This window comes from Palaemon carinicauda, chromosome 1 (assembly GCF_036898095.1).
Source record: "Palaemon carinicauda isolate YSFRI2023 chromosome 1, ASM3689809v2, whole genome shotgun sequence".
NCBI lineage: Eukaryota > Metazoa > Arthropoda > Malacostraca > Decapoda > Palaemonidae > Palaemon > Palaemon carinicauda.
In genome coordinates, this window is record NC_090725.1 from 228502002 (window position 1) to 228515273 (window position 13272).

General features: G+C 43.0%; 1 long non-coding RNA gene across 1 annotated transcript in view; it reads right to left on the reverse strand.

The window, feature by feature from the left end:
* Positions 1–826: 826 nt before the first annotated feature.
* The window catches only part of LOC137644111 (uncharacterized), a 31076-nt gene continuing 18630 nt past the window's right edge, over positions 827–13272 (reverse strand). Inside the window, exon 2 of the long non-coding RNA XR_011045131.1 lies at positions 827–1305. This is a non-coding gene — a long non-coding RNA (uncharacterized lncRNA). The remainder of the gene's footprint in view (positions 1306–13272) is intronic.

The following is a 13272-nucleotide window of genomic DNA, read 5'->3' on the forward strand; positions in this document are numbered from 1 at the left end:
TTCAACTCTTGAACCCTAACCCAGAGAGAGAGAGAGAGAGAGAGAAAAAAAAAAATTCTTGACTAATTTTTAAAAAGGGAATACCTCAACTCTTGAGCCTAAACCAGAGAGAGAGAGAGAGAGAGAGAGAGAGAGAGCGAGAGAGAGAGCGAGAGAGAGAGAATTTCCTTGATCAATCTTTTGAGAGAGAGAGAGAGAGAGAGGAGAGAGAGAGAGAGAGAGAGAGAGAGAGAGAGAGAGAGAGAATTTCTTGACCAATCTTTAAAAATGAAAAACTTAAATTCTTGAGCCCTAAACCTGAGAGAGAGAGAGAGAGAGAGAGAGAGAGAGAGAGGAGAGAGAGAGAGAGAGAGAGAATTGGTCACGAGTTATGACTTTTGATAGGGACAAAGTTGTTAGTGATTATAATTTTTTTGTTGTTTGACTATTCCTTCCTAATAAATAGAATTCCCGTGCTTACATACTATTAATGTTGAAAATATGACATGATTTTTATCAAACTTATAAAACAATTATCTGATGTATTTACGGTGAAATTGCATAGCTTGTGATCATGAATGGAGGAAGGTGAAGTTGTCAAGGTGAGTGAGAAGGGAGACAAGGTGAATCTGGTAATAAAAATTAGGGAAAAGGCAAGTGAGGAGAGTATGAGACCGAAATTATTTTATCTATTGAGAACCTTACCAAGCCATTTTTTTTAGTTTTTTTTTTGCAGGGGATGTTTTTAACAGATGAGTTTTAAAAAGCTAATAGGTAACAGAGAGCCTATAGACAAATGAGTAAAAGCTTCTTATGAAGAAAATAAGGGTATTAAAACCTAAAGAAATCTCATGAGATATTTGTAGTTAAAAGATGAAAGAAGTTTGGAAACGAAAGCTAAGAATTAAATGACCTGGTATAAGAATAGCAAGCCAAAGATGAAATGGAAGAGCTATAATGTCTAAACATAAGGAAGTTATAGAGTTAGCTGAAAGAAAGGTTGTACATCTTTAATCTATTGCCCGAAGAAAATCTTCGAAGCAACCTCCAAGTTGAAGCAAATATGTAAATTCCGAAATGAAAAGGTAGTAATTTCAAAGTCACATACAGCAAGTAGGTCTATAAGCTTCATTTGAAAGCAAATTCCTTCTTGGGAACTTTCCGAAACGGCTGATCCATAGTTGTTCCAAGTTCTTCTATAACAGATCTTCTAGTTAACTTCACCATGATCTCTCTTTGTCATTCAATTCATTCCTGCAATGCATTTCCATGTAGAGAGCAGAAGGCTCAGTATGATTTCGTCCTCTGCTATGGCTTCTTCCAAACCTGCGTAAGGGAAGAAAATATTCATTACAAAAATGTTATACAATATCACATTATTCTTACATTCTATCCAATTTCTTTTATATCAAACAGTTTGTTTTTTATCTAGATTCATAAAATATAATTATAGTAAGAATGCATGACAGACTAGGCCTTTTCATTTTTTTTTTTCAGGACAACCAAAACTTCAACAAAATATATAGGAAAATAGAAATTCAATTTATCCTGAACTTGGAACCAGTAATCTTAGACATCAAGAGTTTTATGCATAACCAAACAATCTATATTGATTCACTTACTGACCTTTTTGTCCAATCCTTAGGCTAATCTATTCGACTTTCTAACAAAAAAATACCCTACCTTTGTACACATTTAAATATGTTATTTTTATTAGTAAAATAAATTTTTGAATATACTTACCCGATAATCATGTAGCTGTCAACTCCGTTGCCCGACAGAATTCTATGGAGGGATACGCCAGCTATCACAATACTAGAAGGGGGTGTATTTACCAGCGCCACCTGTGGCCAGGTACTCAAGTACTTCTTGTTGACACCTCCTCAATTATTCCTCGGTCCACTGGTTCTCTATGGGGAGGAAGGGAGGGTCGATTAAATCATGATTATCGGGTAAGTATATTCAAAAATTTATTTTACTAATAAAAATAACATTTTTCAATATTAAACTTACCCGATAATCATGTAGCTGATTCACACCCAGGGGGGTGGGTGAAAAACCAGTGTACAAGACTAAAGGATAGCTAAGTATCCCGTATTTCATATAATCAGTTATCCACAATAACAATGAAATAATAAGTACCTGGTAAGGAAGTCGACTTGAACCGTTACTCTGCCTTTAATAAGATCGTCTTCCTTACTGAGCGCAGCGTTCCTCTTGGGAGGCTGAATCAACTCAAAGGTGCTAAAGTATACAGGGCTGCAACCCATACTAAAGGACCTCATCACAACCTTTAACCTCGGCGCTTCTCAAGAAAGAATTGACCACCCGCCAAATCAACAAGGATGTGGAAGGCTTCTTAGCCGACCGTACAACCCATAAAAAGTATTCAAGAGAAAGGTTAAAAGGTTATGGGATTATGGGAATGTAGTGGCTGAGCCCTCGCCTACTACTGCATTCGTTGCTACGAATGGTCCCAGGGTGTAGCAGTACTCGTAAAGAGACTGGACATCTTAGAGATAGAATGATGCGAACACTGACTTGCTTCTCCAATAGGTTGCATCCATAACACTCTGCAGAGAATGGTTCTGTTTGAAGGCCACTGAAGTAGCCACAGCTCCCACTTCATGTGTCCTTACCTTCAGCAAAGCAAGGTATTCTTCCTTCAGATGAGAATGTGTTTCTCTAATCAGAAGCCTGAATAGTAAGAAACTGAGTTCTTAGAACTTGGAAAAGAAGGTTTCTTGATAGCACACTATAAGGCTTCTGATTGTCCTTGTAAAGGTTAAGACCTTTTTAGATAGTACCTAAGAGCTCTAACTGGGCAAAGTACTCTCTTCAGATCATTCCCCACCAAGTTGGACAGGCTTGGGATCTCGAACGACTTAGGCCAAGGACGTGAAGGAAGCTCGTTTAGCAAAAACCGAGCTGCAAGGAACATGTAGCCGTTTCAGATGTGAAAACAATGATCCTGCTGAAGGCGTGGATCTCACTTACTCTTTTAGCTGTTGTCAAGCACACGAGGAAAAGAGTTTTTAATGTGAGGTCCTAAAAAGAGGCTGATTGGAGAGGTTCAAATCTTGATGACATAAGGAACCTTAGGACCACGTCTAGATTCCAGCCTGGAGTGGACAACCGACGTTCCTTTGAGGTCTCAAAAGACCTAGGGAGGTCCTGTAGATCTTTGTTGGTGGAAAGATCCAAGCCTCTGTGGCGGAAAACCGCTGCCAACATACTTCTGTAACCCTTGATCGTAGGAGCTGAAAGGGATCTTACTTTCCTTAGATATAACAGGAAGTCAGCAATCTGGGTTACAGTGGTACTGGTTGAGGAAACTGCATTGGTCTTGTACCAGCTACGGAAGACTTCCCCTTGAGACTGATAGATTCTGAGAGTGGATGTTCTCCTTGCTTTGGCAATCGCTCTGGCTGCCTCCTTCGAAAAGCCCCTAGCTCTTGAGAGTCTTTCGAAAGTCTGAAGGCAGTCAGACGAAGAGCGTGGAGGATTGGGTGTACCTTCTTTACGTGAGGTAGACTTAGAAGGTTCACTCCTAGAGGAAGAGTCCTGGGAATGTCGACCAGCCATTGCAGTACCTCTAAGAACCATTCTCTCGCGGACCAGAGCGGAGCCAACCAACGTCAGCCGTGTCCCTTAGTGAGAGGAGAACTTCTGAAGTACTCTGTTGACAATCTTGAACGGCGGGAATGCATACAGGTCGAGATGGAACCAATCCAGCAGAAAAGCATCCACGTGAACTGCTGCTGGGTCTGGAATCGGAGAACAATACAACAGGAGTCTCTAGGTTATCGAGGTAGTGAACAGATCTATGGTTGGCTGACCCCACAGGGCCCAAAGTCTGTTGCAAACATTCTTGAGAAGGGTCCACTCTGTGGGGATGACCTGACCCTTCCGTCTGAGGTGATCTGCCATGACATTCATACCGCCCTGAATGAACCTCGTTACCAGTGCTTTCGATCTAAAGACCAGATGAGTAGGTCCCTTGCGATCTAGAACAACTTCCACGAAAGAGTCCCTCCCTGCTTGAAGATGTAAGCCAGGGCTGTGGTGTTGTCAGAGTCCACCTCCACCACTTTGTTAAGCTGGAGGGACTTGAAGTTTATCAAGGCCAGAAAAACTGCCAACAACTTCTTGCAAATGATGTGAAGTGTCCTTTGCTCCTGATTCCATGTTCCCGAGCATTCTTGTCCGTCCAAAGTCGCACCCCAGCCCGTGTCTGATGCGTCCGAGAGGAGACGGCGGTCGTGTTTCTGAACAGCCAAAGGTAGCCTTCCTTGAGAAGAAAGCTGTTCTTACACCACGCGAGAGAAGACCTCCTCTCTTCGGAAACAGGAACTGAGACCGTCTCTAGCGTCATGTCCTTTATCCAGTGAGCAGCTAGATGATACTGAAGGGGGGGGAGGTGGAGTCTCCCTAACACGATGAACAGGGCCAGCGATGAAAGTGTCCCTGTTAGACTCATCCACTACCTGACTGAGCATCGGTTCCTTCTCAGCATGCTCTGGATGCATTCTAGGGCTTGGAAGATCCTTGGGGCCGACGGAAAAGTCCGAAAAGCTCGACTCTGAAGATCCATACCCAAGGAGACAATGGTCTGGGATGGAACGAGCTGAGACTCCTCAAAATTGACCAGGAGGCCCAGTTCCTTGGTCAGATCCATAGTCCATTTGAAAATCTCCAGACAGCGACGACTTGTGGGAGCTCTTAAAAGCCAGTCGTCTGACGGAGCCGGACACAAGATCATGATACTGCTGCACAGTCTGTGAACTGTCAATCATGGGCAAGCGAGGAAGTACAGTGACAACCCGAATCTGTCTAGACTGTCTGGGTCGTACAGACAACTCCTTAACGGGTTGCTGAGGTTGCCGCACTGCGTCACAACAAGTCACTTCTGTTGGTTGTTGAACGTCTTCCCCGTGACACATTGACTCCGTAAACAAAAAATCCTCTAACAAGGACTAAGCTTGGACTGCATGTCATGCAACACAGCTCAAGGTCTATGGGAGCAGGTGTGGTAACAGACGGGATTAGCGACTGAAGTGGAACCATAACCTTCCCTGGAAGCATGTTATGCTTAAATAAAAGTCCATAAGAGGTATGCAGCTAAAGGCTCCCTCCAAATGACAGAGTCCTCAAGGGAATATCAGAAGGAGGGAGAAAAGAACTTTCTCATCTACAGGGACCTTATCCTAGAAAAGCTAAGTTCTCTGAGTGAGGGTTCACTGGTGCAAAAGTAGCAGACTAGAAGACAACGTTATGAAACTGCTTGACAGTCTAGTGAGTTGGCAACAACCCAAGATGTGTGACTGAGGAGCATGCAGAGTATGCTGTATGCAGAGCATGCTGTATGTAGAGCATGTTGTATGCAGAGCATGCTGAATGCAGAGCATGCTGTATGCAGAGCATGTAGTATGCAGAGCATGCTGAATGCAGAGCATGCTGTATGCAGAGCATGTTGTATGCAGAGCATGCTGTATGCAGAGCATGCTGTATGCAGAGCATGTAGTAAGCAGAGCCTGCTGTAAGCAGAGCCTGCTGTAAGGAAAGCAGAGCGTGTGCATGGCGTTTAACATTTCTCAGAAATTCCATGACCAGTGCTAGAGTGCTTTATGCATGCTTGCATGGGGTTTTAAAATCAACATAATGTTAACCTTACATTCATAACTCATGATTCATATTTTTGCCATGGTTTGAAAATGGAGGTAAGGTATGCTGAACAGCAGAGTCAGAACGAGCTGGAACAACAATAGTTGTGGTTTCCTCTTCCAGACTCTGTTGAGGGAACACCTGAGGCTCAGTCTGCAAAGGCTGAATAAAAGACAAGCAGAAGGAAGGCGCATGGGTGGAGGAGGCTGACTCCTAGCATGAGTGGTTGAACCCAAGGGTTGCGCTTGCTGAGCGGTTGGCGGAAGCGGAGTAGCAAGTTCCAGTTCCTGTGGTGTGAGCGGAGCGCGATGAGGAAGAGGCTGCGCAGAACAAGGTAAATGTCTCGCAAGCTGAGGCTCCTGAGGCGCAAGGCTAAGGTGTTGTGGTGCTTGCCTTGTGGAGGGTTGAGCTCGCTGCAGCGAGAGCTGAGGAGACTGACTCATGGACGGGAGAGGTTGTTGTACCTCAACCGAGTGTTGCATCACTGGTGGAGCAGCAAGTGGAGGCGGAGGAAGAGAGGTATAATCCTCCTGATCCCATTGTAAAGGTTGCCTTAAGGAAGGCGGAGGCTGAACACCACTGGGAACAGCAAACTCAGCCCGTGGCTCAACATCATACGCCTGGCAGGTGGTACTGCGATCAGGCGGAGCGAGCGTAGGCGGAGGGAGTGTAGGCGGAGGCGGAGGAGCAACACTCTCAGCCCGACACTCACGCATCAAGTCCGAAAGCTGTGCTTGCATGGACTGTAGTAGAGTCCACAACATCGTACGCCTGGCAGGTGGTACTGCGATCAAGCGGAGCGAGTGTAGGCGGAGGCGGAGGAGCAACACTCTCAGCCCGACACTCACGCATCAAGTCCGAAAGCTGTGCTTGCATGGACTGTAGTAGAGTCCACAACATCGTACGCCTGGCAGGTGGTACTGCGATCAGGCGGAGCGAGCATAGGAGGAGGGAGTGTAGGCGGAGGCGGAGGCGCAACACTCTCAGCCCGACACTCACGCATCAAGACCGAAAGTTGTGACTGCAAGGACTGCAGTAGAGTCAACTTGGGGTCGGCAGACACTAAGGTCTGCTGAGGTAAAGCCTTAACAGCAGAGATCTGTTGCGGCAGAACCTTACTCCTCTTAGGCGGAGTGTATTCAACTGATGACTGAGGAGAGTCAGAGCTATGCATCCGGGTTGTTGAACTTTAACTTCGTACGTCTGGCATAGGTCTGGACTTTACGTTTAAGAGGTCTTGAGACCTGAGACCAGCGTTACTCTGCCTTTATTTTCTCCCCTAAATCTCTTCTGCAGACGAGCAAAATAAGGGCTCAATCGTCTGCGGGTGGGAGTGACGGTCTCGGTAAGACACGCCCACAACCACCGAGGATACTTCTGTGCGCCGATCAAGGCCTGCTGAACCCTTATGCCCTTCGACATTGCTTCTCCCCTGGGCTTGGGAGCTTGCAAGAGGTCCCGGACTGGGAGGACGACTGGCGCGCACAAAAGTACCCTCACGCACAACACTGACATACTTGCGCTAATCACTTATCACTTTGATTTCTGTTTGCACTTATTTCACTGAACTCGAAACTTTAAGTGGTTTGTACCTGAAACACGCAATTCTATCCTTTCTCAAAAGTTAGTAATTGCGAAAACAGAATTACAATGTAACAGAAAAATCTAATGAAAGATAATTCAGTGGCTGGAAAGAGACTAAACACTAGATCACTCTAGAAACGTTTAGTTTCTTCCCCTAAAGAGACTAGGGAGAAGAGCAAAAACGATAACGACGTTACTCGTACGCCTGGCAGGCTTGAATGAAACGTTTATCCTCTTTCTCCCTCCGTCTCTATCTCTCTCTCTCTCTCTCTCTCTCTCTTGACTTAGAACCTGAGAGAAGAGCCCAATCATATATATCGTTAAAACATATTATTGTTAAAGGAAAAAACTGAAAAGTTCCTTTATTAGGATCAAAACCATTAAGTTAAGAAAGAATGAACAAAACGCTAGACACGGTTACTCTTACTGCAACGTGAAACCGTGAACATTCTTTCTCTATCGTAACGATAGAGTGCAAGATGAACGTTCTGAACGCCAACAACTGCAGAGACAAAACAAAACGTTAGTTCAACTTTGAAAACAGTACGAGACTATCAAAGAAATTCTTTCAAACTCTGTGGTAGAAATAGCATAATATGTTAACAGGTAAAACCGAAATGACGGGCTCAATGTTAATTAACTTCGGTACCAAGAAAAGACCGCCTACTATTAGGAAGGTCGAATATAAACAAATACAAAAATTAATTTTAATAAGTTTATAATAAAAGGAAGTTAATCGAAGAGGCCTATAAGAGGCGGAGAGATATAAAATAAATCTATAACTTTTGTTAAGCAAAATTAAGAAAGAGAGTCTATACTCTCTTAGACACCAACACTTCCGTCTAAGGGAAGGGTCGGCCATTGAAAGGTGAACGAGAGTTCATACTCTCTTCGTCACCATAATTAATCAAATTAATTCCAAAAGCTAACTAAGCTAATATAGAAGTTTCCAGTAAAGCGACAGCCGAAATCAAAGAGAAATACTTCACCAAAGTCGTGAAAATACTCCAAGAACATAAGCGTATCCCAGAACGTCTTGCCGGAAGCACGACAGAGGAATAATTGAGGAGGTGTCAACAAGAAGTACTTGAGTACCTGGCCACAGGTGGCGCTGGTAAATACACCCCCTTCTAGTATTGTGATAGCTGGCGTATCCCTCCATAGAATTCTGTCGGGCAACGGAGTTGACAGCTACATGATTATCGGGTAAGTTTAATATTGAAAAATACAATAATAAAGTAAATCTCAACCTAATCCAACCTAATTACAGCTCAATATATCGAACCGGCAATGATCTCACTGGTAGCCACAACACCTTAAACTACTGAGTATTTAAAGGTTAAAAAACCGCTTATAAATGGTAGAGGCAAGGGGCAAAAATTTAGTAATAGCTAGCAGGAGAATGTCCTACAGTCTGAACATATACTGCATACATATGATCAGCGCCGGCCCCAAACCCCTCTCCATTCAAACTAGCACAAGGAAAGGTCAAGGTCAGGCAATGGCTGCTGATGACTCAGCAGGTACGCCTATAGGCTCCCCAAAAACTCCACATCTTAGCTCACAAGGATGGTGAAGTTCCAGGCACTACAGCAAACGCCAAGAAAGTTCGTTTCCAATAGGCCACTACTGCACCTAAGCCTTATTGACAACTAGATAATCCTGCTATATCTTTCCTAAAGCCATTGTCTAACAAAAGCAATGTATCCAAGTTGATCGACTGACTTACCATGAACTAGCTTTTCTATTGTAATCTATTAAGTATGTTTAATATGCAATATGTCAATCTGATGGCTAACCAACCCCCAACACAAACATTTGATTAACCTGTTCTATAGGTTCCGCAAGTAATTTACATAATGTCCATTATTAAATTCTCTAGATTTGTATTTCAACACCATTGTTTTTTTCTCTCATTTGAGGGGAAGCATTAAAAAATAAAAATATAGCATATCAAATAATATTAATGTTGAATGGTGAAACAAAAAACTACCAAAAATGCCAATGAAAATATAAATAAATACATGAGGGTTCTAGAATATTTCATCACACAATGAATGCCAGGTCATGGAAAGTTCATAAAATATAATGGTAAATATATTACCCATTCCTTAGATACTGTCCAATCTGCTGTATTGTATTACTATCCATTACTATGAGATTAGAAATGCCTCATCTTGGGGAAAATATATTTAGCCTAGCCAATTTTAATACCCAAAGCACAGGCCTGGAAAAAACCATGTACATTAATAGACCGCAAGTTTTGTCCAAAAGATTCAATGAGATTCAACAGCTAAAGACCAGACAAGATAACAATACTCAAAACAATGCAGAAAATATTTCTTTTAAATAGATTGGTTACCAAAATTTTTAAACTCTCTCAATAAGCTTTTTTTTTTTTTTTTTGAAGTAGACAGAATATGTTTCATAAGAATAAATTTGCAATCAAGAATCATTCCTAATTTTTGGGGTGGTTTTATAATTTTTTTTTGAGTTTTATAGAGGTAAAGAAACATCAATACAAATATCTTGATTTCGAGGAGCTGCTGTCCTGAATCTACTTACTGTACAATCATACTTTGAATTTTGTCAAGGTTCAACTTCATGCCCCATACGTAGCACCAAGCACCAATTCCAGATCTCTATCAAGGGATTTAATGTCTAGATAATATGAAAATAGCTTTCTACTTTTGCTGGTTAAGTGACATGCCAAGACGTCAGTAAATCTATATAATTTAAATCACAAGAATGCAAATTAGAATAATCTGGTATGGTTAAGTGACATGACAAAACTATAGAAGCACTCAGAGTGCAGACCTCCATCATGGCAGCTTATTTTTCGAAACGAACTTGCCTTTCCCAGTATCAATTTAGACAGTAGGCGTATTTGAAGTCTGTGTCACAACCACGTGTGAAGTTGGGATTAAGGTTGGGGTTAATTTGGTGGACCTTTTGCTCGACCTTGACCTTTGACCAAGGACTTTTAAAATTCAGTCACTTCCAAATCTCAACCAAACAATTAATCCCTAAAAGTTTTACATCTCTATGAGTAAAATTGTGGCCAGGAAACTGTTCACAATCAAATGAGCAGACAGACAAACAGACAAACAAGTACGAAAATATAACGTTCCAACTTCGTTGTCGGAGGTATCAATTTATTTCTAGATCTTAGTTTTAAATATAAAAACTCAAAACTTATATAGGATTCTGGCAAGTGACTAAAAGCTCAGACTTCCACTACATTCCACAAAGGAGGACACGTCTGCTTGAAACTCCATATGAGCATAGTGATATCCTCCTCAGAAGAAATACTGTATCTACTTCCTTCAGTCAAAAAAACTTGCCTCAAGACCAAGTGATAGCCTTTTACCACAGAAATGGAGCAGGGTTTCTCCTTCTGGAGTTTGTACAAAAAAAACCTGCGATCAATGGAACAGACGCTCCGAGTGGAGAGAAGCCCCTCCCAGGACACCGAAAAAAAATAGCCCATCTAGCCTGGTAGACTGCTGCCAAGGATTTACAGAGGTATCCAGACGTTTGTTGCACAGCCTCTCATGGAAAACCTCTCTGCGAGAGGAGATGCTGGATAACCTCCTAGCGTGAAGTTAAAGTGACTTCACGGCGGCATGAAAAATCCTAACATGAGGCTGTTATAACAGGTAAGGAGGAGGAAGAAATTCTCTTGGGGTCTCTGACAGGAGCAGCAAAAGGTCTGGGTAGGATACCACTCTATCTGGATCCATTTCAGAGCCATGAGTGTCTTCGAATGCTACCTGTGGGTTTAAAACTGGTGAGCAATAAATAGGCAGTTTTGTGATTCAGGGCAGTCGCAAAGAGGCCTACCGTTGCGGAACCCCACAAAGCCAAGAACTCCATTGCTACTTTAGGACACAAAGACCATTCTGTCCAAACTATGTGTCGTCCTCAGCTTTTCTGCCACTACATTCCTCTTGCCTGAGATAAAATGGGCGGAAAGTATTATCTAAATGGTCTCTGCCCACTCGAGTGTTCTTACAGCCAGAAGGCATAGCTATCGAGACAAGAGTACCTCCTTGTTTGTTTATGTAGGACACAACAGAGGTGTTCTCGTTCATCACCACAACCGAGTGTCCTTTGAGTGTGGCTGCTTTTTAGGGTGTTGATATAATCCTGCCAATCATTCTTAAACAAAGTTCATGAAGTTTTGCAATGGCCGAGACGAGACCCCCTCCTTCCCTGGATTCATCTGTGAAAAGAAGGAACTCTGATGAGGACGTTGCCAGAGGACATGCCTTTGGGAGGTTTCTCTCTCAACCACCAACAAAGATCCTTTCTGGATTCTTCTGCTAAGCACACTGGGAAGAGTGGATCATCTAGGTGTTAGCACCATGATGATTTTAGCTTCCATTTCAGGCATTGAAACCGGAGTCTGCTTCCTAGTAGGAGTAGCTGACACAGGAAGAGGCAAGCTACTCATTGCAGGTGATTGTCTTGAGATGGGAGAACTTTCTCTTGCACTGCGTAACTATCCATCGCCAGGTAAACTAGTCTCTGTATGGGGATTAGGTGAGGATTTCTCGATTTATCAAAATCCCCGGTGAGTCTTTACAAAATGAGAGAACCCTGTCTCTGGAGATAAGTTCTTCTACTGACTCCACTAATATTAGCCAATCATCCAGGTAGTGCAGTAGGCAGATGTTGTTGGCGTGCACCCAAGAAGAAACTACTGTAGTTCAAACATTCTTGTGAAGACTTAGGGCTCTGCAGATAGGTCGAAGCACAGAATCCTGAACTGAATTACCTTTCCAGCTATGTCTACTTGAAGGTATTTCCTAGAAGACGAATGTATCAGAACCTGAAAATAGGCATCTTTCAAGTCCAAGGTAACCATTTAGTCCTGGGGACTGATAAGTTACCCAACCATGGCTGTGGTCTCCACCTTGAATGGTGTTTGCAGAATGAAATTGTTTAGCATAGAGAGGTCGATGACAGGTCTCCAGGCTCCAGATGCTTTCTTTACTAGAGAGTCAACTGAAGAAGCTGATGGAGGTCCTGATTGCGCTTTAGGAACATGTGGAACTTTATTTAAAGTCAATTTTTAAAGTATGTCAGCACCTTCAAAGGTCCTGGACCCCTGAAGGTAACTGCAGGGTGAATGAACGAGTTATAGCTAGCCTTGCCCCTCTTTTCCAACGTTGCCTCTATGTTCCTCTCTGGAAAGAGGATGTGGCGTCCAGTTCCTCAATGCTAACATCACTTTTTGTGCAACTTGCCCGAAGAATCAGAAAACAATCGCATCCCTCCTCTTCAAGACCCAGTTGCCCCATAGGTTCACTAATTAATATGCCCTGAAGGTTACTGCATTCCAACCAGACAGAAAAGTTTTGTAGTATTTTGCCAACACCTCAGGAATTGACAAGTACACAACTGCCCTGGACCACTGACCATTGACCAAGGATGAAGTTACCACAAAAACAGGCTATAAAGATGAGAATTCTCTCCACAAGCAAATCTGCCATCAACTCAAAAACTGCAGGATCAACAGAAAGGCAGAGGTGACAGGCTCTGACCCTTGGACATGTAGAATCTCACAGTCAAAAGAATGCAGGAGGCAGGAACTTCTTGACCAGTTGAACTGAAGTGAATTTTCAAGCCTGGAGACCTAGAAATTCCTTGTCCAATGCAACACAAGCAAATTAGAACCATGACAACTCAAGGAAGATCTTTAATATTTGACGGGTGCTGAAATGCTAATCAATGACCAATGAACCCATTCGAAAATCAAACACACAGTTTCTTGATTCTCCACTTCCACTGGACCAGAGTCAGGAGTAATTGCAGTGTTGAAGACCAACGACCCCTCTCCCCACTTGAAGGAGGAGTTGTCAGCAACCCCTCAGGAGACAATTCTTTCTATCCAGAGTATGCACAAACTGGAATAAGAAGAGAAGTGTGTGTAGCCTGAAGAGGATGAAGGGGGACCTGGTTGACGATCAACCTCCTCTTCAGAAGCAGAACTGCCTTTGGCCCCCACGTCCCAGAAATTTAGTAGCGGACTTTAGTCAC